Source organism: Nannospalax galili, unplaced genomic scaffold (genome assembly GCF_000622305.1).
Source record: "Nannospalax galili isolate Female #2095 unplaced genomic scaffold, S.galili_v1.0 scaffold2440, whole genome shotgun sequence".
Lineage (NCBI taxonomy): Eukaryota > Metazoa > Chordata > Mammalia > Rodentia > Spalacidae > Nannospalax > Nannospalax galili.
In genome coordinates, this window is record NW_008345715.1 from 1 (window position 1) to 25,942 (window position 25,942).

The 25,942-nt window shown below is 40.9% G+C and overlaps 2 pseudogenes; one reads left to right on the top strand and one right to left on the bottom strand.

Moving 5' to 3' along the window:
- Positions 1 to 1,194: 1,194 nt before the first annotated feature.
- Positions 1,195 to 25,942, bottom strand: part of LOC103741168 — a 33,199-nt pseudogene continuing 8,451 nt past the window's right edge.
- LOC103741167 lies at positions 9,358 to 9,761 on the top strand (annotated as a pseudogene).

Consider the following 25,942-nt stretch of genomic DNA (forward strand, 5'->3'; position numbering starts at 1 on the left):
CCAGCACCATTTGTTGAAGATGCTGTCTTTCCTCCATGTGTGTTCTTGGCATCTTTGTCAAATACCAGGTAGCTGAAATTGACTGTACTCAGGTTGGATCTTCAATGATGTTCCATTGATCTATGTGTCTGTTTTTGCACCAGTCCCATGCTGTTTTTATGACTACGGCTCTGTAGTATATTTTGAAATCTGGTATAGCAATCCCCCAGCATTGCTCTTTGTGCTCAGGGTTCCTTTGGCTATCCAGGGTATTTTGTGCCTCAGTATGAATTTAAGGATGCATTTTTCTAATTCTGTGAAGTATGTCATGAGGATTTTGATTTGGATTGCATTGAATCTATAAATGGCTTTTGGTAGGATGGTAATTTTTACAATATTAATTCTTCCAATCCATGAACATGGGAGGTCCTTCCATCTCCTGGTGTCTTCCTCAATCTCTTTCCTTAATGATTTAAAGTTTTCATTGTAGAGACCTTTGGTGTCTTTGGTCAGATTTATTCCAAGATATTTTAATTTTTTGCAGCAATTGTGAATGGGAGCATTTCCCTGTATTCTTTCTCCAATTGCTTATTATTGATATATAGAAAGGCTACTGATTTTTGTAGATTGATTTTATAGCCTCTGGCAAATCAATATTGTAGCTTGCAGAGTTCAGAGCTGAGAAAGGCAGTTGGTGACTTTTCTCTCCCAGCACCATTCACAGCATCTTCTGGCACTATGAAAGCCAGCCAACAGGGAGGAAGCTTCTAGTTCAGTTCCTGCTTGAGTTCTCTGTGTCCTATGTTCAAAATGTGCAGTGTCTAGCAATAGGGTCTTACCATGAGGCTCTGGTGCATAGCCAAGAGCAATGGTATTATTTTGGTAGCCTCTGGGAGCTCTGAATCTTTGCTGCTTTTATATAAAATTTTCAAAATAACAAGTTGCAAGGCTAGGATGTGGGGTGGAGTGCTGACCTAGAATTTATAAGACCCTGGGCTTGATACTAGACTTGAAAATGGAAGGAAGGAAGGAAGAGAGGGAGGGTTGGAGGGAGGGAGGGAAGAGTGGGAGAAAGAGAAGGTGGGAAAGAAAACAAAAGAAAGGATAAAGGAAACTTCATAATCACATATACATTATCTACACTGGAATACGACAGACTATGCATGGATTGGCCTCAATCTGGGAGTGGAGTTCTCTTTCTTGGGGTCACAATACTTTTCAGGGTAGAATTTCTCAGGCTTTGTCCAGTACTTCAGATCTCGGTGAAGAACAAAAATTGGTATGGCCACCACCGTTCCTTTGGGAATGAACACGCCATTGATTTCAACATCTTTCTTACAAATCCTCTCCAGTCTACCAGTCACTGGAAATAACCTTAGAGCTTCATTCACCACCATGTCCAGATATTCCATGTCTACACAGGCATTGTAAGTGGCAGGTTCCTAGAGAAATAAAAAGATTTTCATAACATTTGGAATTAACTTTAACTTTCAACTTAATCTATACAATACTCCTGAAGTTTTAGGAGCGCAGAAAAATCAAACACATGGGTAAAGGACCTTGGTATTTAAAATACAACCTCAGCTGAAGAGATGGCTCAGTGATTAAGAGCCCTGGCTGCTCTTGCAGAGGATCCAGGTTCAGTTCACAACAGTTTGTAATTCCAGGTCCAAGGGATACAACACCTTCCTCTGATTTACATGCGCATTGAACACTTGTGGTACACTTACATACATGTATATAAAATACTCATATACATGAATGATAAAAAAATCAATCAAAAATGTTAAATGCATCCTCATGACTATCATGTCTTTTGACAAGCTCAATGGCCCAAGGAGAAGTGTTGAACAATTATGAAGAGGGGACTATCTCCAACTCAGGGCCCCATATTCTCAATATCACTATATACTTTGATTTCTTTCTAATGTGCATAAACATATCAAAAAACTAGGACCAGGGCTAGGGAGATGGCTCTGCTGTTTAAGCACTGGAAGCCTGGAGATCAGATTCCTAGAGCCCACACAAACACCAGTGGATGCCATGGCCTGTCTGTAATTCCAGCATTCATAAGGTAGGGACTGGAACTCTCCAGAGCAACCTGGAGAGCTAGACCAGCTCTGTCTGTAAGCTCTGTGTTCAACTAGGAGACCCCAGCTCAATGAATAAGGTAGAGAGAGATACAGGAAGATCCAAATTCAACCTCAGATCTCCACATGTGCACACATAGACATGCAAACGTGTTTACATACACACCACACACCTACATATGAAAAAGAAAAAAACTAGGATCCAGTCTCTGAGGCAAAAACACAACAGTTACCGTTAACATTTCAAAACAGGACATATATCTACATCAAGAATAAAAGACCATGTAAAAGAGTGATCCCTTCTTCCACTATATATATATATATATATAGTGTGTATATATATATATATGACAGTACCACATTATAAAGATATTATTATTTAAATAATTTGCAGAAAGCCAGGTGTAGTGGTACACACCTTTAATCCCAGAAATTGGGAGGCAGAGACAGAGATAGGCAAATCTCTGGGTTTGAATCTAGCCTGATCTACACAGTAAGTTCAGGCTAGCCAGGATTACATAGTGAGACTATGTCTCAAAAGATGCAGAGAAATTTCCGTTTCTATCCCTTTACGTCAAAAAATGGTTACAATTAGATTATTCCAGGACACACAATTCCAGACCTAATGACAGTTCCAGTAAGAACAAGAAACCATACTGAGCCCCATCCACAGTTGTTGGCCCAGTCTGCTGGTTGTTGCTTTATGACTTGGCTATAAGCTCTGAAAAACATGTTCTTTATCCACCTCACTGACAAACCATGCATGCTAGCCCCAAAGTTTAACCCTTTTTAGAACATACAGATTCCAAGTTCAGGTGGAGAGGTAAAGACAGTACAGATGATAGGTGTCAAGCTCTTGGTGCAAAATTGGAAAGGCCTTAATAAGGAGGCCAAGTATTTACCTCCAGGGCTGGAGGTAGAGCTAGATCAGTTGGTAGAGTTCTGGGCTGGGGATGGAGCTCAGTTGGTGAAGTTCATTCATGAGGTCCCAGGCATGGTAATTCCAACACTTGGAGGAGGAGGCAGAAGGATAAAAAGTTCAGGGTCATCCTTGACCACATAGCAAGTTGGAGTCCAGCCTGGGCTACCTGAGACCCTGTCATAAAACAGAAGGCTGAGGTGATGGCTCAGTGAGTGAAAGCACTTGCTGTGCAAGTGTGAGAACCTGAGTTAGAATCCCCAGAACCTAGGTAAGGACGGTTGCAGTAGCATACATCTGTCATCCCTGTGCTAATGGTGAGATGGATGGCAGAGCCAGAAGAATCACTGGAAGCTCATGGGTCAGCAAGCCTGGTATATGGAGGGAAACTAGGGTCTCAGACCCACCATCTTAAACAAACTGGAAGGCAAGGACCAGCACCTGAGTTTGTCTTCTGATCTCCACATGCACTCTGTGGTGCACACCCCTACAGTCACAAACAGGAACACACACACACACACGCAGACACACACACACACAAACACATGTACATACACAAACACATATGTGCATAGTCATGCACACATACACTTAATTAAAAGAGTTTGAATCCACTCAAAACACTTAGGATCATTGGTTTCTTCAGCTCTAACTCTATGACCATTGTTCAAAGAGGTAGGGGAGAGCCGAATCAGCCTGCCCAGGCCAGCCACAGCCAGCCTCACTCAGCCAACAGACAGGACAGAGTTCATCCAACAGTATCAGACATGTAACTACCTAGACACTTCACGAGCAAATGCTTCTACTTCCACTGCTGTTCTGTAGACATTTCTCAGTTGGTATTATTTGGTAATAGTAGAGCTGGACCAACATTCTTTTTCTGTGAATTAGCATCCAATATCTGTTTAACCCTTCATTTTCCTCCAGATTCTTCCTAAATAATACTTGGGAAATAACCAATGCTTACTGTTGTTAAATAAAAGTTTTCCTGGGCTGAAGTTGGAGAGAAGGCTCGGCGGTTGAGAACACTGGCTGCTCTTGCAGAGGACCAGAGTTCGAGTCTCAGCACCTACATGGCAACTAACAACCACTTGTAACTCCAATTCCAGGAGATCAGATGCCCTCTTCTGACCTCTGAAGGCATTGCATGACACAGGTGCACTTACATACATGCAGGCAAAACACTTATCACATAAAATAATAATAAATCCAAAAGATTTCTTTTTTAATTTAAAGAAGTTTTCTTGGACTGGCAAGATTATCCTGTCTGGCAGAAGTGACTGTCTCCAAATCTGATGACCTGAGTCTGATCCCCAGAATCTACATGGTGAAAGGAGAAAACCAACAGCCCCAAGTTGTCCTCTGACCTCCATATGTGCACCATGGTGCATGCATACTCACACCCCACACACAACATAAATAAGTAAATTTAATAATTAATTAAAGAAGAACTAAGTTTTCCTTGGAAGTAAAGAAAAGGCATTCACACTGAGGCTTCACCTCCCCCACCGAAGGTACCATCACTCACCTTACTGGGCAGAGCTCTATCAATCTCCTCCTGCAGTTTTGTCTGGACGGAGTGGCCAGTGCATACCAAATGAAGGAAAGGGCACTGCTAGAGGTTTTATAGCCAGCCAGGATGAAAGCAATTGACTGGGCTGAAATCTCCAGGTCAGACAGGCCTGAGAGGAAAGACTTTTTAGGTAAAGCAGGTCAATACAGAGCATCAAAATTTACACAATATCTAACTAGAGGGGAACAGAAAGGCAATCTGTAGTCACACCGAAACTGTTTTCAGGCTGACATTTGTCCTACTGAACCGGGGGAAAAATGCAAATTTTCCTTAATCACATTTTCTCAAGGTTTTACACAGCCCTGGCCCTCAGCTCTGCATCATGTCAAATTCAATACCACTAAAGCTGGGGAACTTCAAGGAACAGCATGTAGGTGTAACACATAGTGTTGGTCCTGGGAAGATGGCTCAGTGGTTAAAGTGCTTACCACACAAAGGTGAGGACTACAGTTTGGATGCTCAGAACCCACATAAATGTCTGGTAGGTGTGGCAGCCTTCTTGAAATTCCATTCTCCGAAGGTAGAGACTGGGGGATCCTTGGAGCAAGCTGGCTAGCAAAACTAGCCACATCAGTGAGCTATGGGTTTGACTGAAAGACCCTGCCTCGAAGAATAATGTGAAGGAGAAATCGAGGATGATTCACAATATCAACGTGGGGCCTCCACATACACACATGCACACATACACACAAACACACATGCACACACACCCACAAAGATGCTCACCCACACACATAAAATATGCATACATACATGCACATCATACATACACACACAAAATGTGTGTGTACACATGAAAATTGGGGGGAAAATAAAAAGTAAATTTGTGAGACAAAGAACCACATTCCTATGAACGAATAAGCAAAAGAATAGACCATTCCACACCAGAAAAATGGCCCAGTGGGTAAAAGTACTTGCCACAAGAGCCTAAGAACCTGAGTTCAATCCCCAGATCCCATGGTGGAAGGAGAGAACTGACTCTTAAAATAGTCCTTTGACCTCCACACATACACACCATGGTACATACAGACACACACACACACACACACACACACACACACACGAACAATAATATTAAATAAAGGAAATTTTTTTAAGAATGAAACATTTCCCCTCGACAATCTAGTACCAATTCATAAATGAACAGAAGAATTAATAAAAATAATTTTCATGAGGGAGTAAGAGAATTATCATGCTGCAACCATCATAGTAGTAATGTTTTTTATGCACACCTATAATTCCAGCATTTGGGAGGTGGAGGTGGATTGTGAGATCAAGACTAGCCTCTGCTACACAGAGCTTGAGGCCAGCCTGGGTGGCATGAGGCCCTGCCTCAACAAATCCCCTGCCCCCAAAAATCATCTTTGAATGATTAAAAACAGTAGGTGAATTATGAAGAGATCCACGATATTAACACATCTCAAAGGTTTTCCTACATGTTACTTATGAATTACAAAGGCTTTCCAGTAAATAAAGACTTTACAGTAAATAAAGCAAGTGAACACATATTCACCAAGCATTCTCAGTGTTTCTCCCAGTTGGGTGGTGTCTAGATACAAATTTGTAGATAGGTCTATCTCTAGTTTGCTGTCTGTTGCTGTGATAAACACCATAACCAAAGGCACCTTGGGGAGGAAAGGGTTTATTTCATCTCACAAGTTACAGTCCATCATCAAGGGAGGCTAAGACAGGAATTTGAGGCAGGCGCCTGAAGCAGAGACCCCAGAAGAAAGGTACTGACTGCATTTTTTCCTGGCTCATGCTCAGCTAACTTTCTCATACAGCCCCAGATTCACCTACCTAAAGGATGGTGCCACCCGCAGTAGGCTGGGACTACATAAATCAATTAGCAGTTAAGAAAATGCCTCACAGACGTGCCCACCAGACAATCTGATCCAGGCAATCCCCCAATTGAGAGTCATCAGATAACTGGGTTTTGTCAAGTTGGCCACTAGGAGAGTTGGATTTGAGTGATAGTGAGGTGAGGCATTTGCTCTTATGTAAGTGATCTAACACCTATGTCTGACATCCAGGAATGAAATGCGCAGTCGTCCTTCAAGCTCTGAACACTAACACACACACAATTGAGTGCTTCTAGAATGTGCTGTTTCTTGAGCTGGGGAAACAGCTAAGCAGGTAACAGCATTTACCACCCAAACATGAGGATCTGAGTTTGAATCCACAGCACCCAGATAAAATGCTAGGCATGGCAGTGTGCACCCATAACCCCACCCAGTCTTGTGGAGAATAGAGACAGGAGGGTCCCTGGGGCTTCCTGGCTTCCAGCCTAGTTCCAAGTTCAGTGAGAGGACCTGTCTCAAGAGAATAAGGCAGAGACAGACAGAACAGGATACTGGACATCCTCCTGACTTCCAAGGGCATGCATTGGTGTTCACACCTACACACATATGTGCATATACACCACACACATACACATACAAAAAAAAGAAAAAAACAGAAGAAGAGTGCCTCTGGATGTTATTTGTTATATCAAATGTATATTTTTTCTAAAACTTGGCAGAAATCCCATTTCCCTAGAAAACTTTAGAATTTCCAGAAAAACCTCCCCTTCTCTAAACTGCTCCACAGGTAGACCATGACACATCCTTGGTTACCTTTATGGGACTCCTTCTGTCTCTCTGTCTCTCCCCCCCCCCTTTTCTGGTGACTAGAGGAAGACATCAGGGCATCAGGTTTCCTGTTCTATCACTTTCTACCTTGTTCCCTTAAGACAAGGACTCACACAGAATCTGAAGCTAGACCTGCAGCTGGTGAGCCCCAGAGATCCTTCTGTCTTTGCTCCCACATCTCATGCAGCAAGTACTCCACTGACCCATCTCCCCAAACCTGCACTGTCTTCATTCTTGTTCAATGTGCATGTATGTTACTCTTTTCATATTACCAGGCTATCGCCACCTTTTGTTTGAGCATTTTGAAATGCTGCACCAAGACTTTATCCAGTCTTCAGTGATACGCTGAGTACCCAATCCTGTCTTAGAGACATCCTCTGCTGGTGCCTAGGTTGCATGAAGGCAACCAGGTTCTGCAGCTTGCTGACTTGATGCTCACAGCACGATACTGCCCTCCCCAGGCCAGACTAGAGTTCAGATTTAATGTAGATGGTCCTCCAGGTACCCAATATGGCCTTCCTTTGGAGAGTGTGTCAAATGAAGAATAAGAGACTTAAAATTGCTTTGCTTGCTTTGTTTTGTTGATTCAGTTCTGTTCTGGTGATCAAGGTCTTGTTATGTATCCCAGGCTGGTCTTGAACTCACAGCAAACACCCTGCCTCAGCCTCTCAAATACTGTGATTCGAGGTGTGTGCCACCACAATTGGCTGGAAGGTTTGCAATTGGAAGTATTTTTTTGGCCAATCTAAAATCTTGAAAATCTGTAGCATCATTAAAATAATTTTTAAATAATTTTTTGTATGTAGAAATCAGTTTACCTTGCTTGAACTTACTCTTTCTGCCATCACCAACCTTCCATTCTTTACTGCTCTCACTGGTCCACCTATTCTCCTCTGTCACCTGTTTTCATGTCGTGTATGTGCACAGACAAATATAGATAGGTGACTGGATGGATGAATAGATAACATAATAGATATAGGCAGATAATAAATAAAAGATATTTATGATAGATTGATAGAGGAGATGGAGAGATGGCTCACAGGTTAAAAGCTCTGGCTACTCTTCCAGAGGTCCTGGGTTCAATTCCCAGCACCCACATGGTAGCTAACAACTGTCTGAAAATCCAGTTCCAGGGGCTCCAATGCCCTCTTCTGGCCTCCATGGGCATTGCATGCACATGGTGCACTTACATACATGTGGATAAAACACTCATACACATAAAATAAAAATAAATAAATAGATTGAGAGATAGGTGGACAGATAGTTGATAGACAAAACAATAGATGCATAGAAAAAAGATACATAGTTGACTGACAGATGTATAGATAGTAGATAATATATAGATGATATATACATGCATAATAGATGATAGATAATATATAGATAGATAATATATGCATAGATATTTAAGTAGGTAAATTTGTGAATAGATAGATGATTGACAGATAAAAGTAGATGGATAGTGTATAGAGGATATATTGATGATAGGGAGAAAAACATAGATAATAGTTAATAGACAATAAATAGATAGAAAGGTGATAGATATAGATAAATACATACATAGATGATGATGATAGATAGAGGTAGATAATAGATAACAGTTGATAGACAATAGATAGACAGATGATACATACATACATAGATAATAGATGATATATCTATAGAAAATTATAAATAGGTAGATAGATAATAGATGATTGATATATAGAGATTCCACATGAGTGAAAACATGCAATGTACTGTCCATCTCCCTTACCTTCTCCCACCCCCCCCATGTTCAGAGTCCTCCTTTCCCTCTCAGTCCCTCTTCTGTTCTCATATACTATACATGAATAGATTCTACACAGGAACATGCAAGGTTTGTCTTTCTGAGCTTGGATTACTTCACTTAACTTGTTGGTTTCAGTTCCATCTATTTTCCTGCAAATTCTTATCTTAAAAATACATGCAAAGGAAGAACAGTAGTAAAAGCTTTAATCTCAACACTTATACCAATAAAATTGCTTTTCATATCAATCATTAAACATTAAATATTAATGGAGCTCATTTTCAGATTGCCTGTAAAAACTAGATCATCTTCATCCTCTGCAAACTATAAAAACTTTCCTTCTCTAGTTTCTTCCTTGGCATTGCCTGTGAGATGGCTGACATCTCCTGCGTGGCATCATGGCCACCCTCACACTTCTTGGGAAGCCCAAGATCGTCAAAAAGAGGACCAAGAAGTTCATCCGGCACCAGTCTGACCGGTATGTCAAAATTTAGCAAGACTGGCGGAAACCCAGAGGTATCAACAACAGGGTCCAGAGAAGATTCAAGGCTCAGACCCTGATGCCCAACACTGGGTATGGGAGAAACAGGAAAGCAAAGCACATGACGCCCAGTGTCTTCCTGAAGTTCCTAGTCCACAATGTCGAGGAGCTGGAAGGGCTCCTGATGTGCAACACATCTTACTGTGCGTAGTGCACAATGTATCTTCCAAGAACCACAAAGCCATTGTTGAAAGAGCAGCATAGCTGGCTATCAGAGTCACCAACCCCAATGCCAGGCTGTGAAACGAAGAAAATGAATAGATGGCTCATGTGCTCCTGTTATTTGTACTTAAATAAAACCATAAAACCTGGGGGGAAGAAAACTTTCCTGCTCTAAAGTAATACTTTTCCATTTACCTTCAGAAAATATATAAAGAAATGTACAAATGAAATGTTCACAATCCTGTCCGTTATGCCAAAATGGCAGCCTCTCAGCTCAGCCCCACCACTTACCTTATCTTTGTCTCTGAGACGACTTTCTTTAACCCTCTTTACTGAATGTTTTAAAAATTCGTAAGCTCTTTTGGAAACCTAGAGATGTTTAATGCCTCCAAAGTTTGGGTAAGGAATGGAAAGAGTACTACATGGGAAAGAAGAAAAACAGTGAATATTCAAAGTCCCATGAGGAATTCACCTTTTTGGGTTTTTTTGGAGAACTCTTTCCTTAATTAGTGCACAATAGTCCTCTTTATCTGATTATTGTTTTTCACTTCACATTTACTTTTTCTAAAATTATTGTTGCTTTTCCAGTTTTCTTTGAGATTTTATTTTATTATTTATTAATGAGTTTTTGTACATTTCGCACAACAGACTCATTACTACCAGGTGAGGGACAGTAGGCCTTACCAACAATATCTTGATAGGCTAACTAGACTCCAGTGGATGAATTTGCACCAAAGGACATCTGGGTACAAATTTTTGACTGAGTAGGACTTAACAGAATGCTTTTTTTTTGAGACATGATCTCACTGTGTAGCCCTGGCTGCTCTGGAACTCTCTACATAGATCAAGCTTGCCTGGAACTCATAGAGATCCACCTGCTTCTGCCTCCTGATCAAATTCCTTCTTTTTTAAAGATTTATTTTTATTTTATGTGTATGAGTATTTTGTCTCTGTGTATGTATGTGCACTATGTGTGCAATGCTCAAAGAGGCCAGAAGAGGTCATCAGATCTCCTGGAACTAGAGTTACAGAGAATTGTGAGCTATCACATGGGTGCTAAGAAAACCTTAAAAAGTGCTCAACATCCCTAGTAATTAAAGAAATGCAGATAAAAACCGCTTTAAGATGTCATCTTACCCCAATCAGGCTGGTAAGATCAAGAGAACAAAAGATTCCAAACACTGAAGAGGATGTGGAGAAAGTCTCATTCACTGATGGTGGGAATGTAAACTTGTGCAACCACTATGGAAAGTAATGTGGAAAACTCTCAAAAAACTAAAAATGAATCTACCATATGATTCAGTTATACCACTCCTTGGCATATACCCAAAAGACTCATCCTATCGTACAGATACCTGTACATCCATATTTGTTGCTGCTCTCTTCACAATAACTAAGAAATGGAAACAATGTAAATGTCCTTCAACTGATGAATGGATAATAAAAATGTGGTACATTTACACAATGTAGTTCTACTCAGCAGTAAGATAAGATGAAATTATGAAATCTTCAAGTAAATGGATGGAACTAGTGTTATCCTAAGTGAAGTAACACAAACTCAGAAAAGCAAGGGATGTATTTTCTCCCTCATTTGTGGATCATGGCACCAATCCCTTATGTGTGGGTATAAAACCTTATGTAACACCAGGATCCAGGAAAATGGAAAGGAAACATGAAGGGAAAGAGAAAGAGTCTGAAAGAGGGGAATATTGAGAAACAGATGTTATGGGGTGGGGGGCAGTGGGGGTGTTCAGCTGGAAGGGGAGGAGTATGGTCATGTAGGGGGACACCATGGGAGAGAAGGGAACTCAGGAGAGGGGGCACGGTTGGAGGCAGGTGCTATTAGGAGAGAGTGGGGATAACAGGGGTGCTTGGACTGGGAAGGGAGGAGGAGGGTTGGATGGGGGGAAAGAGAGTAGAGATGAATGGATCTTGGGAGGGCTAGGGAACTCAGAGGGAAAAGTGTTGGCTCTGGAACTCTCTGAGCAATGCACATATGGTGTCTGAACATTAATATATATGTATACCTGGGGGCTGTATGGTAAGGAACACAGTGCTAGCCAGGAGGGACTTCCTTTTGAGTAGTTGGTCAGAGTAGTCCAAGAAACTCCCAAAATAACACAGGCTATTGCCAGAGCTCATGGTTATCTCCCATAACTGAAAGATAAGACCCTACTGCTGAAGACAGGACATGCTTCAGACATAGGACTTGGAGCAATGCAGCAGGAACTGACCTGGAAGCCTTCTGTCTGAAGTTTGGCTCTCATAGTTCTAGAATAAGTTATGTAAGCTGCTAAGGGAGAAAATCAATCAGTGGTCCAATCCAGCTATAAAGCCTAATAATCATAACAACTGGCACAGCCAACTGCCTTTATTGGTGCAGTAGTGGCACTGTTATCTGGGGGATGATCAACAGCTATCTATTTGATCTTAAAACCCTCTCAGTGGGAGTAAACTCATGGGTGGAACTGTAAACACAATCAAATATACATGGTTGGAGTGGTAATAGATTCTAGAAAAAATAAACCTTATCTCTGTCATATCTCTAGACAAATGAAATTTCTTACTATAAGCTAAATATGGATCCTTATATTTACAAACAAGTATACCATACACAACTCACCAAAGAAGCTTCCTTTTGCAATAGATGGAGGTTACTGCAGAACCCCACAGCTGGTCACACACAGATAATACACATCTGAGAGATGCTCAGTCCTAGGTGACACATCTACAGTGTAACTTCTATACCTAAAGTTCATGGAACATAGCTGAATGCGGGGTAGAAAGAAAACCAATGCAGTCCTCAACTCTCACCACTGCAGCTTCCTTATACAACAGAGTGTGATGCACACAGAAGGCCACAGCTGGCCAAGTTTTAGAGAATAAAAGACTTCAGAGTATGTGACCCTGGACAGGGCTCCTGCATTAAACCTCTCCCACCCACAGCTCAGGGACCATTGTGAAAGGGGGAGCAAAAATATTATAAGATTCAGGACTGGTTCATGAACATAGGGAAGCAGAAATTTTGAGATCACTGGAAGCATGCACATGTGAACTGGTGGCAATGGTGGCCTCGAGCACAGGACCCATGCCAACTCAATCAGGCAAGGGCCCAGAGTGGAGTGAGGGAAATGGTCAATGGGCTGGCTCTAGTCTGGGAAATGTTGGAGACTTATTACCACTGAGTGATTGAAAGTGGGCCTTACTTACAACCTCTAGAGGGGCTGACTAGGCTCTAGTGGATCAATTTGCTCCAAAGGACATCTGGGTACAAATTCTTGACTGGCTAAGACTTAGCATGTATGGGGGAATATATGGGGTCTGGTGGGGAAGGTGTGTGTACAGGCATGGATAGGGGAGGCAGTCTAAATTTGATTAATAATTATTATATGAAATGTATAATAAATGCTCAATAATTTTTAAATGGTCCTATTAAAGTTTAAAAAGTGGTCCTACTGTGTGGGTGCAACAATAAACTCAAAAGTCTATGATACATAGCGGCTCCAATGAGCTGTGTATGAACACTTTAGATTAGGTACAGTTATATTGAAAGCCGAGTTCATTTGAAGTATTCAAATAAATGTTCCTGTTAATCCTCAAATGGTGCTGGTTATTAACATTCTGTAACATGTGGGTATTGACAAAGCGAATACTGCATCAAAGAAAATTTACCCCCAAAAGATAGAAATACAGAAGGCAGAAAAACCATGCCCACACCTCGGTTTCTGCTTCCTAAGATCCCTTTGGTTTCCAAAATGTCATTAAGTGGGTCTTCAAAGAAGTCAATGAAAATGGGTCCCTTCCATCCAAAAATTCCTGGAAGACATCATTTCCAGACTGCAAGGCCAAACTCAAATGTACTTTCCAAATGACTTCCTCCTCCACCACCGTTAAATCTTTCTTTGCTCTATGTGTCATAGGTGCCCGGGTTTTAGCATATGATAACCCTTTGTCTGCCTCAGTTACTTGTTTGACTTTTCACTCTTCTTTATTCTCAGAAGTTGTATCCCAGTGCCACTTGTGCGTGTTTCCAAGGCGTCCTTTCGACAGTATCCTGGAGTGAGGCATGTATCTGCACAACTAGAATTTCATGGTAATCCACCATGCTTTAACAGATTATTGGAACGAGTCTTAGGACCAAGCTGCCATTGGGGAAAGGCAGGCAGCTGGTCTCTGAGGGGCTGCAGTACTGCTGCATTGGCCTAGTTGTTTTTACTTATGTGTTATATGTGTGTCTGTGTGCATATGCGCACATAAGTACCAATGACTGCAGCAAACAGAAGAAGGCTCTGGATCCCCTGGAGCTCGAATTACATGCAGTTGAAATATAATATATTGAAATAAATATATTGAAAAACAAAAAAAATATGTATAGTCTACTCCAAAAAGGCACTATCGAGAAAATGTAAAGGCATCTATAGAATAGGATTTTGTTTAAAAATTATTTATTTATTATTTTTATGTGTATGTGTGTATTCCCTGCATATAGATAAGTGCACCCATGTCACACAATGCTCGCGGAAGAATAGGCTGTCAGATCCCTCTGGGACTGGAGCTACAGACAGTTGCTAACTACTATGTGGGTGCTTGGATTCAAACTCATGTCTTCTACAAGAACAACTAGTGTTCTTAACTGCTGAGCCATCTCTCCAGCCCCAAATAGAACATTTTTAAAAATATTTTATTATTTTTATTTTGTGTGTATGAGCATTTTGCATGCATGTACAACATAAGTGTACCATGTACATACAGTGCTAGCATAGGCCAGGAGAGGATGTTGGATCCCGTGGACCTGAACTTATGAATGGCTGTTAGTTGCCATGAAGGTGCTGGGAATCAAACCCAGGGTGTCTGAAAGAACAGCAAGTGTTCTTAATCACTGGGTCATCTCTCTAGCATCCACAATATGATTTAATCCAAATACAGTTCAACAAGTAACAGACATATTATTGTAGAAGTTAAAATTTTGGTTATCAAGGACTGAGAATTTTCTGGGATATAAATTTATTTTAAGATGGAAAGTTGTACATGTTTAAGAGAAAAGAATATTTTTAATTTATATAATTCATATACCTAGTAAGAAAGTATCATATAGACTATGTAGAAAATTCTTAAAACTTTAAAACAAGAAGATGAACAATTAAATTACACATGGACGAAGGACTAGAATAGATATCAAAAGTAGATGTAAAACCTGGGCCAATGAGATGGCTCAGGGGGTAAAGGCACTTGCTGACAAGCTTGACAACCTGATTTCAATTCCTGGAATCTACACGATGGAAGGAGAAATGGACTCACCACAGTTTATCCCCTGACCTCCACATGTGTGCCATGGTAATGTGTCTACACACATATACCCCCACACATTATCACACACATAAAGTAGATGTAAAATGCCTAGTATTGTGCAATATAATTAGCCAATAAGAAAACGAGAATTCAAAGCTTGGTGAGATGGCACTACACACCCACTATGAAGGCTAAAATCAAATAGTGTAGAAAAATAAAAATTGGAAATATTACGGAGTCCAAGAGAGTATAAAATGGCATATTATAGAAAACAGGTTGGCAGTTCCTTTAACAAGTTAAACAGACTTTTTAACTCACCAATTCCACTCCTCTGTAAACACTAAGAACTGAAAGTCTTCAAACTCAAATTTGCATCACAATGTTGATAACTGCTGTATTCATAGCAGCCAAAGGTACTGATGAAATGTCCATTACCTGATGGATGGATGTCACATTGTGGTGTATGTGTAGAATGGAATATTATTTACTTATAAAAGTGAAGCCCTGATATTTGCTTCACTTGAAAACATAATGACAAATGAAAAAAATCCAATCACAGAACATCCATAGGACATGATTATATTTATACAAAATACCCAGAATAGGTAAAGTTACAGAGACAGAAAAGAGTGTAGTGAATGCTTAGAAAAAAGGATAGTGGTGGGGGGGTAAAAAATAGTTAAATTTTAAGATATGACCTTTGTGGGTTTCAAAACATATCATATTGAAAATCATGATGGCTACATCTATGTTTTAATATACTGAAAACTACATTTTACAGTTCAAGTTGGTGAGGGCTTTAAAGATGGTGCAGCCCTTAAGGACTCAGGCTCATATTTCAAGTGGGTAAATTGTATGGTATATGAATTACATCTCAATAAAGCTACAATTTAAAAAAGAAAGAAGTCCACATGCTTATTGCAAGGTAAAATGGATGAAAGAAATCCAACATTAAGAGCTTCTTGGCTTTTTCAACAAAGGGATCCTATGGGTTGTTGATGGAATCAACATTAATTCCAAATAATGTGTCAATGATCACATCCATCTTGTAGGCTCCAAAGACCCTAAGAAGAGAGAGACATCGAAAATAAGCATCCAAAACTCTTCCCAATGTTTCCACATAAGAAGCAAGAAAACAGGGCTGGAGAGCTGGCTCATTGGTTAAGAGCACTGGCTGCTCTTGCAGAGGACCCGGGTTCAATTCCCAGCACCCATATAACAACCATCTGAAAGTCCAGTTCCAGTGGATCTAATGTCCTCTACTGACTTCCACAGGAATTGCATAGCACAGGTGTACTTACATACATGCAGACGATACACTCATACACATAAAATAAAATAATAATAAAAAAAAATTTTTGGTTTTTTCGAGACAAGGTCTTCCTGTAGCCCTACCTGTCCTGGATTTACTATGGAGACCAGGATGGCCTCAAACTCACGGAGATCCACCTTCCTCTGCCTCCTGAGTGCTGGGATTAAAGGCATGCGCCACCACACCCGGCCTAAAAAACTATTTTTTAAAAGAATTAAGAAATAAAAATAAATTGGGCTGAGCAGGTAAAGGTGCTTACTGATGACCTGAGTTCAATCCCCAGGCACATATGGTGGAAGGCAGGGACCGACTACTGCAATTTGTCCTCTGGCCTCCATATGTGCACCATGGCATGTGTACACACACACACACACACACATACACACACACACACACACGCACATCAAAAAAATATAAAGAAAATATTTTTACTTTTTTATTGAGCTTTTAAATTTCAAACATTTCCCACTCAAATCCAGACCCCTTTCCCCATCCATGCCTCCCCAATCCCCCCCACCAAACCCTATGCACTCTGCCATACATGTTGAGTCCTATTTATCCAGGTGTTTGTACCCAAATGTCCTTCAGTGTAAATGCATCCACTGGAGTCTAGTCAGCCCATCCAGGGGTCATATGTAAGTCATACTCTCCCTCACCCAGCAGCAATCAGTCTCAAACAGTTCTAAATCCAGTGCTGGCCTGCCACCTATTTCTCACATCCCCTTTGGACCCTTGTTTAATTGAGCTGACATGGGTCTTGCACTTGATGCCACCACTGCCACAGGCTCACATGAGCTAGCTTCCAGTGGCCTGGAAGCCTCCACCTCCCTGAGTTCATAAACCAGCCCTGGCTCTTACAATCTTTCTGCCTCCTCTTCCACAATGGTCCCATTGGGGTGAGTGAAGTTCCATATAGGAGTCCTGTCCTACACTCTACAGTCTCTTATTCTCCAAAACTTGGCCGCCTTCTGTATGCATCACACTCTAGTGTACATGGAAGCCTCACTGTTGAGAGTTGAGGGGTGAATTAGCCCTCTCTCTACCCCTTATTCCACTATGTTCCATGAGCCTTAGTTGTAGAGATTCACCTGCAGGTGTTTCACCTAATACTGTGCCTCTCCTAGACTTATATTCTCTGTGCCTGACCAGGTGTGCAATTCTACACTAGCCTCCATCTGTTGCCAAAAGAAGTTTCTTTGATGAGTGCTGTATGGCATGCTAAGGGAGGTCCCTTCAATCTGGCACTGCCTTCCCAGCCAAGTAGCTCCCAAGTAAAAATTTAAAGAAATACAAATAGGAGCTAGAGAGATGGTTCAGCAATTAAGAGCACTTACTGCTCTTTCTAAGGACCTGGGCTCAGTCCCTAACACCCATATAGTTTCTCACAACTGACTGTAACTCCAGTTCCAAGGATTCTAACACCCTCTTCTGGCCTCTAAGGGCACTGCACACACATAGTGCAGTTACATACATACAGACAAAACAACTCATACACATAAAATAAAAATTAAGAAAAAGAAATAAATTTGTATCCCCAAGAAAGACAGAGAGTCACGCAGTGAGAGTTGTTTGCTGAGTCAATTCGTAAGTCTGTACTCCCACCAGAATCATTCACATTTAGCATGTGCCACCATTGCACGCCCCCTTGTGTTGGAGGTGACTGGAACAATAAGATGAGTAACACCCACCACAGAGCTCAAGGAATAACAGAGACCCATCATCAAACAACCTGAAATGGGGTGAATAGAATGAATGTGGCCAGAGTGTAGGTGATGACGGCTGTGCAAGTGAAGAGGTTTAAGTTCCTCCATATTTCCCATTGTACCACCTTGAATGAATCATTGCCTCTTTGAGAGGGAGGAAAAAAATATGTGTGTATGTGCATGTGTGCATGTGCAAGTGCATGAACATGCATGTATGTGTGTGTACGGAGGCTAGCAGTTGGTGTTGGGTATCTTTCTCAATCTATCACCACCATATTCCCTTTACATTCATTTATTTATTGTGTGTGTGTACATATGCGGGCACACGTATGTCACAGCCCACTTGTGGAGAGCACAACTTTCAGGAGTTCTCACCTTCCATCATGTGGGTCCTGGGAATAGAACTCAGCTTGTCATGTTCAGTGGTCAGCACCTTCACCCACTAACCATCTCACAAATCCTTCCCAACATATTTTTTTCTATTGTATCACTCTTGAATGAATCATTGTCTCTTTGAGAAGGGGAAAAAATGTGTGTGTGTGTGTGTGTGTGTGTGTGTGTGTGAATATTTCAAGTCTCTCACTGAATCTGAAGCTCACCAATTCAGCTAGACTAGCTGACCAGCAAGCCCTGGGGATCCTCCAGTCTTCACCTTCCAGCCCTGGTATTGCAGACACATGCCAACAAGACCAGCTTTTTAAGTGGATACTGGGGATCCAAACTCAGGTCCTCATACTTATCAAGCAAGCACTTTACCAACTGAACCATCTCCGCAGCCCCAAGCCATTACCAAATACCTTCCGTCCCAACATTCCTGTAGTCCACATTGAAAAAAATCAGTATTTCTCCCATGTCAACAACTAAACCAGTGAGCACTGCATTGTGTATGTGGTGGTTGGAAGGAAAAATGTCCCCCATAGACTCCAAGTATTTGAATACTTGACCCCAGTGGGTGGGCTTTTTGAGGAGATTTAGGAGGTGTGGCCTCGCTGGAGGAAGATTTCCTAGCCTTGTCCCATTTCAGTTTCTTTCTCTCTGCTTCCTGCATGCTTGAAGATGTCAGCTTCAGCTTTCTGCCATGATGGACTCTTACCCTCTGATACAATAAGCCCAAATAAGCTCTTCCTTCTATAAAGTCTTAGGTCATGGTGCTTTGTCACAATGGAAAAGTGACAAATGCCATGTGCACGGTGGAGAAGCCTATTCCTCCCTCACATGCACTGCCTTCCCAGGGCAAGTCCATTCTTGGGCTCATTGCAGTTATGACACCACGTACCAGCTTCTGTCCCTACAGTAACTCAACAGTGAGAATTCCAGCTCCTCAAAGGGCAGCTTGGGGAGGGGTCTCCTGACAGAGTTCAAAACCCAAGCAAATTCTCTGTTACTTACTCTTTCATAGTGATGGGCTTGTCTTTCTCTACTTCCTACCTCATATTTTTCACCAAGACATCTGCATACTGGCTGACGATGGGGACCATCTATGCATACAACACATCAGCATTCATGGTTAAGTAAGAGATTCAAGCCCCAGAAGACATGAACTCCCCAAATGTAGGAGGCAGTGGCATTCATAATGAATTATACAATGTCCCTCATAGGATATAAAAACAAAAGACCACTTGAAGGGCATTCAAAGTCAGTAAATTACTGCACTGAAAAGTGTCTATGGGGGCTGGAGAGATGGCTCAGCAGTTAAGAGCACTGGCTGCTCTTGCAGAGGACCCGGATTTGGTTCTCAGCACCAAAATGGTAGCTAACAACCATCTCTAATTCCAGTTCCAGGGACTCCAATGCCTTCTTCTGGCCTCCACGGACATTGCACAGAAGTGGTACACTTACATGCATGAAGGCAAGACACTCACACACATAAAATAAAAATAAATAAACCCAAAAATAATATAAAAGGAAGCATCTATGATCTCACCTTTGACCCACCCCCAAATTTACTTTTTAACTTTCTAACTGAAATTCCCCTCAGTCCATTACCTCTTTCACTTTTCCAATGAGAAGGCGGGAAACAGCAATTATCAAATTCTCTTCCATTCTTCATCCTCGGCTATGAAGACGGTTCTCTTCATAAATCCCAGTGGACCAAAAGGCTAGAATTTAAAGCACTTCACAAATTTTAGAAATCTCCACACTTGTAGAAAATTTGTTAAACAGGCATCACTTATATAACAAAAACTGAGAGGTTATCTCTTTGATGTCTGTCTAGTGGATATTCAGGAAACATTTATCTCAAATGCCCTGCCTGCTGTGCATGTGAAGGAGACACCCAGCCTCCAGTGCAGGGTCAGTCTTCCCATCTCAGCCGCCTTTAAGATGAAAACGCATATGGAAAAGAATAAGACCTAGTACAGGAGACTGGAGAGATGGTGGAGTCCATACAGTGCTTGGGACATACACATGAGAAACTGAGTGTGGGTCCCCAGCACCCATTTAAAAAACTGGTTGTAGTTCCACCCCTAACCAAGGAGCTATTGGCCATTGATGGCTGCTGGAGGCAGAAGAATCAGTTTTCTTCAGAGATGCAGACCCTGGGAGGCTACCCATGCTCCAATAACTGACCCTACACCCATGCACGTACAAGCAACACTAAGTGGGTTCTGTGGATTTACACAAAGAAGAGACTACATTAAATTGGAGGTAAACAGTGATGATGGGAATAGGGGAGAAATTGGAGGGAGAGATTGAGGAGTAGACTTGATCAAAACACATTATATACATAGGTTAAATTTTCAATCATTTTTTTAAAGCTGGGTGTCAGGAAGCTAAAAAAAATCCCATGAGAGGCAGAGGGTAAGAGGTCTTAAGGGGAACGAAGATAACAGAGCAGATATGCTAAGGTAGAGGAAGGAATGCTGAGAGTTAAAGGTTTAAGCAGGGATGGGGGCAGGGGGTAAGGTGAGAGGAAAGAATGCGGGTGGGTTAACCAAAACTAAGGATGTATGAAAACCCCTATGAAACACACTACTTTATCAGCTTATTAAAACTATAATTTTAAAAATACCCTGCATGGTTGGGCAATGATTTTCTCCAAGAAAACAGGGGGTTATTAAATGAAAATCTCAACACCAGTAGGGAATATATCCTCACGGAGGGTCCCAAAGCCACCCCAAACAGCAAATGCTATTGCCATTGCTCTTGGTTGCCCACAGTGATTAGATGCTGAGACTCTATTGTTCAAGACACAACACACTTTGGATGTAGGACACAAAAAGAGAAAAAAAATGAGTGTGACAGAAGGCACTTGTAATCCAAATGCTGATGACACGGAGACAAGAGGATCACTGGGACTCTCTGGCCAGTAATTCTAGACAATCAGTGAACTTCAGGTGCAGGGAGAGATCCTGTCTCAAAAAGTAAGTTGGAGCCAGATGTGGTGGCCCATATCTTTAATCTCATCATTTGGGAGACAGAGGCATGTAGATCTCTGTGGATCTCTGTGTGTTTGAGGCCAACCTGATGTACATAGTGGGTACCAGGCCAGTCAGGGATACACAGTGAGGCTCTGTCTTTAAAATAAAGAAGAAAAGAAAAGAAAAACAGTAATTAATACTTAAAAGATTAGGCCCAATCTTGCAATATGAAGAAATAATGCATTTACATGAAATCTTTTCCCCTTAACTTTCCCTCAGAAGTGGGTATAAAAAGAGAGGTAATTATGTTTCCCAGTTTGGAATTAGCCTAACAGGCCTGCCTGCTTGAAATTGTCTTTGAACTTTCAGAATTATGTTTTGTTTTCCAAATAAACACCTCCAGTGTTCACTCATGACAAGAGCTCAACACACTGGGACAACAATTTGACTTCCTCTAGTTGATGAGGGGAATTTATAAAATCATCCTCCCACTAACTGTGGAAAGAATGAGTACTTTCTTCTTTGATCGGGAATAACTAAAAAATAACTGCTTTCATCTCTGTATTCAACATCCTACCAAAAGTTCTAGCTAGTGCAGTAAGACAAGGAAAAATGTACATGGAGTAATAGAAAATTGAGCAGGAAAAGTAAAATGACTCTATTTTCAGGTGACAAGATTCTCAATGTGGAAAATCTTAGAAATACGGAAAAACCCTCCAGAACTAGATACAAGACCAGCATTAAAATATCAAATAATGTCTATATAATACCAAAGAATTGTGAAAACACATTAAAATACAGTAGCATTCACAATTTTTCAAGGAAAATTATCACCTTAGGAAGAATATCACAACATGCACAGAACCTCTCTTCTGAAAAGTACAAAATATTCATCAAAGAAAACAAAGAAATAGAGAGGTACACTCTACTCAGGGATGGAAAGACTCAACAAAGTATAATATAGACAAAGTATAGATTTTGTTGAGCTGATCTTTGGTTTGAATTCAATTCTGAAGATATCAGGAAGCATTTGTGTACACAAATAAGCTTATGGGACATTCTTTGAAATGGCTAAGGACCTGTAAGAATAGCATTGAGATTCTGATAAAATGCAGCACAATAGGACGAATCACTCTATACAGCATTAGGGCTTAATAGATACAACAAACAAGACTAGACAGTGTAGCATGGGGAGACAGACTCTGTGATGAATGAAACAGAATAGGAGACTTGGCCCCACCCCTCCATAAGTCTATATGGGAAGCACTATTCACACTCAGTGTGCTAAAGATGAGAAAGAAGAAGGAGGAAAAGGAGGGCAAAGAGGAGGAGAAGGAAGACATGAACTTAGAGGGATGTGGGAATGTCTGGGAGGAATTAAAGGAGGGGAATGGGGTGATCTAATTGTATTCGTGCATGAAATTACCGAAGAATATATCCTAAAACTAACAAAAAGTAGGCAATGACAAGCATGCACATCCTAATAGATAAAACCTATTTTTGACAGAGTTGCAAAAATTATTCAGTTCGAAAGAGGGCCTTTCGAAACTGTAGTATTGACAATATTGACCAGTATCGTCTAAAACAGAATGGAACAATGACCCTTTACCTAAACATTATACAATATTCAAAACTTAACCCCAAACAGATTGTAGGCTTCAACAGCAGGCAAACAACTACATAACTTTCAGAAGAGAAACAATCACACAGGATGTGAGGTAAAGAACTTTCAGAGTTGGGGAAAGACTTCTAAGAAACAGGGTCATCTGGACATGACAGGATGCTGTACTCAATGAACTCAGCAGCTGTGCTTGCCTGAACAAGAACTGCACAAGATCAAGCCTGTCAAAACTCCAGCATGGATGAGACCTTGATCATGAAACCCTACTGTAGCTGAGGAGCTGTTGACCTGTGATTAGACAGGTCATACACCCTAGGGAAGAGCCTACTACTACTATTCTGCTAAATAGTTTTGTACTGACTCAAAATAGTATCAAACTTATGCCTAATAACTTTTTGTTATACCATTAAATTAGTGACTCCCCCAACTCTCATCAGAGCAGCTTCTTCTTACAGCAGATGGAGTTTAACACAGAAACCCACAACTGATCAAGGTATAAAGAGTAAGAGGCTGCAGTGTGTTCAGCCCTAAAGGGGACATTTATACCACTCCCTTCCCCCTGAAGGCTCAGGGAGTATCGCTGAAGATGGGGTAAAAAGATTGTAAGATTGTAAGAGGTGAAGGATGAATACAACAAAACAGTGTTTTCTGAACACAACAGGGAACTTGCACAAATGAGCCAGCAGCCCTTGTGACAGTCTTGCATAAGCCCAATCCAGGTAAAACCCCAGCTTGAAGGAGAGATGTGGGCAAGAATCCCCAGCTCTAGCTGGGAACTATTAGCTACTGATAGCTGCAGGAGGTAGAGACTCAGTTTTCCTTAAGGGTCTGATCGTAAGTAGGTTGACTGTGCTCCAGGGATGGGCCCACAACCAAGAGTATGTGGGGAACACAAATTAGACTCCATAGGCTTTTAAAAATGAAGGCAGACACAAAGTAGGAGGTAGAGGATGTGGAGAAGATGGAAGAGGGGTTTGAATATGATCAAAATATGTTGCATGAAATTCTCAAAGAATCAATAAAAATACTATTAAAAAGAGTGCACAAAGTAGAGAAGAGATGTGGGGGGGCTGGGGAGGAATTGTAGATGGGAGAGGAAGTGGATATGATCAAGATCCTTTGTATATGTGTGAGAAATTCTCAATGAATAAATAAAAATATTTCTAACACTAATAAAAACAAATAAAATGGCAAAAAAGAATTTTCAGAATTGATGTGAAGTGCAATCCACAAATGCAAATGTTAATATTTAATGCTCCCCAAAATAAGAAAATGTTGACTCTTCATCTGTCCTCTTGTTCAGAGAGGACATGGAGACCCTACCACATGGACTTGAACAAGTGTCCAGTCTACAAAGAGGAGGGTCAACTTAAAGGAAACATCTCATTCATGCTTCAAAATGAAGCCAGAAATGGTCGAACAGGACCCTTGACTTATCTTCACATAGATGGAACTGGTGAAAGAAAGGAGTCCGGAGCTCCTCCCAAGCCCATGCGACCCTTGAGGAACAGATCCTCAAATGACCTTAAGTACAAAAATTAATTGATTTACTTAGGGCAACTGTATGGTTTTAAACACCCAAAAGGAAAGTATAACCAAAGAGTAAAGTCATCAGTATATTTCTTTAAGAGTTCAAGGGATTACTTCCCAGACATTAGGATTAAGTTTATATAAAAAGTTATTTAGACAATTATTGCTCATTGATAATTTGTTCCTAACTGGAAAGGGCTGCTCAGATGTAAGACTTCAAATCTTCATCTCCAATACTGTAGTGCCCACCTGTAGCTAAGGGAGACAACCAGCTATTGTGCTAAAATGATGGATAAATTTGTTTTCTCCCCCTATCTAGAAGCCTTTGAGAGGGAACTGACACTGATTCTAACCACTCCAACAGCTATCAAAATGCCTGAAAGCAAATCCTGAAAATGAGGAGGAATCCAATAGAGGGATGTTTTTGGAAGCCCTTGTCAAACAATTCCAATGGACTCTCATATGAATATTTAAAAATTGCGCTGTTCTGACTTTTTTCTAGTTCCCTGTCTAGAACTTGTAATGCTAATTACTCTTGCCTTTACTTCTCCTTCACATCTCTTATTCACGATTCAAGGACTTTCTTTTTCCCTTAGCAAGAAGAGTTATGAAATGTGGGCGTCTTTTAGATAGACCCACTGAAGAGATACTCCAATTGTCTCACCCTGTGTCCCTGTTCAGCATGGAAAAAGCCAGAGCGGTCTGCATCCCGATTCCCTATTGGCAATTTGGATAACCTCTTCAGAGGATGGTGTGATAAGAATAGGAGGTAGGAATTGGCTAGGCAGTTAGGGTAAAAGGACCCCAAAGAAAAGTAGCCAGTTTCTTGGCTAAAAGTCAAAATGTCCTTGGGCCTCTTAGCAACATACTCTGTTCCAAAGGCCAAAAATGTCAAAAGTATTTGGGAGCTTGTATCTAATCCTTAAAAGATTTTAGGGTTACCTCTTCGGGGGGGCGTTAGAGTAGCCAAAAGACCCATAAAAATAAACAAATAAGTCAAAGAATAAGAAAGAGTACATGAAGTTATCAGAAAAAAAGTTCTGGGGAGATATGAGAGGAGTTGGAGGGGAGGGAGTGGGCATGGGGCATGGATTTGGTCAAAACACCTTATAGGCATGAATGAAATTCCCAATAAATTATTTTTTAAAAAGAAAAAGAAAATGTTGACTCTTGCAAAGACTCTTTAAAGACAAACTACATATCATGACTATAAGAGACTAGCAAGAGGGAGCCTTAGATCACAGCTCTCATCATGACTGTATTGCTCATTCATTACATAAATTTCAAATCATAAATTTGTTGGTACATACACTTGTAGGATGATAAAATCTAAACAAGCTCTGTGAATTGTATCAGTGTCAATTTCCAGTTACCATAGTAACAGGAATGTACTGCATTTGTAGTTTACTATAGTAACAGGAATGTATTAGGATGTGATGGTTAATTATTAAAATTATTTTGTTTTT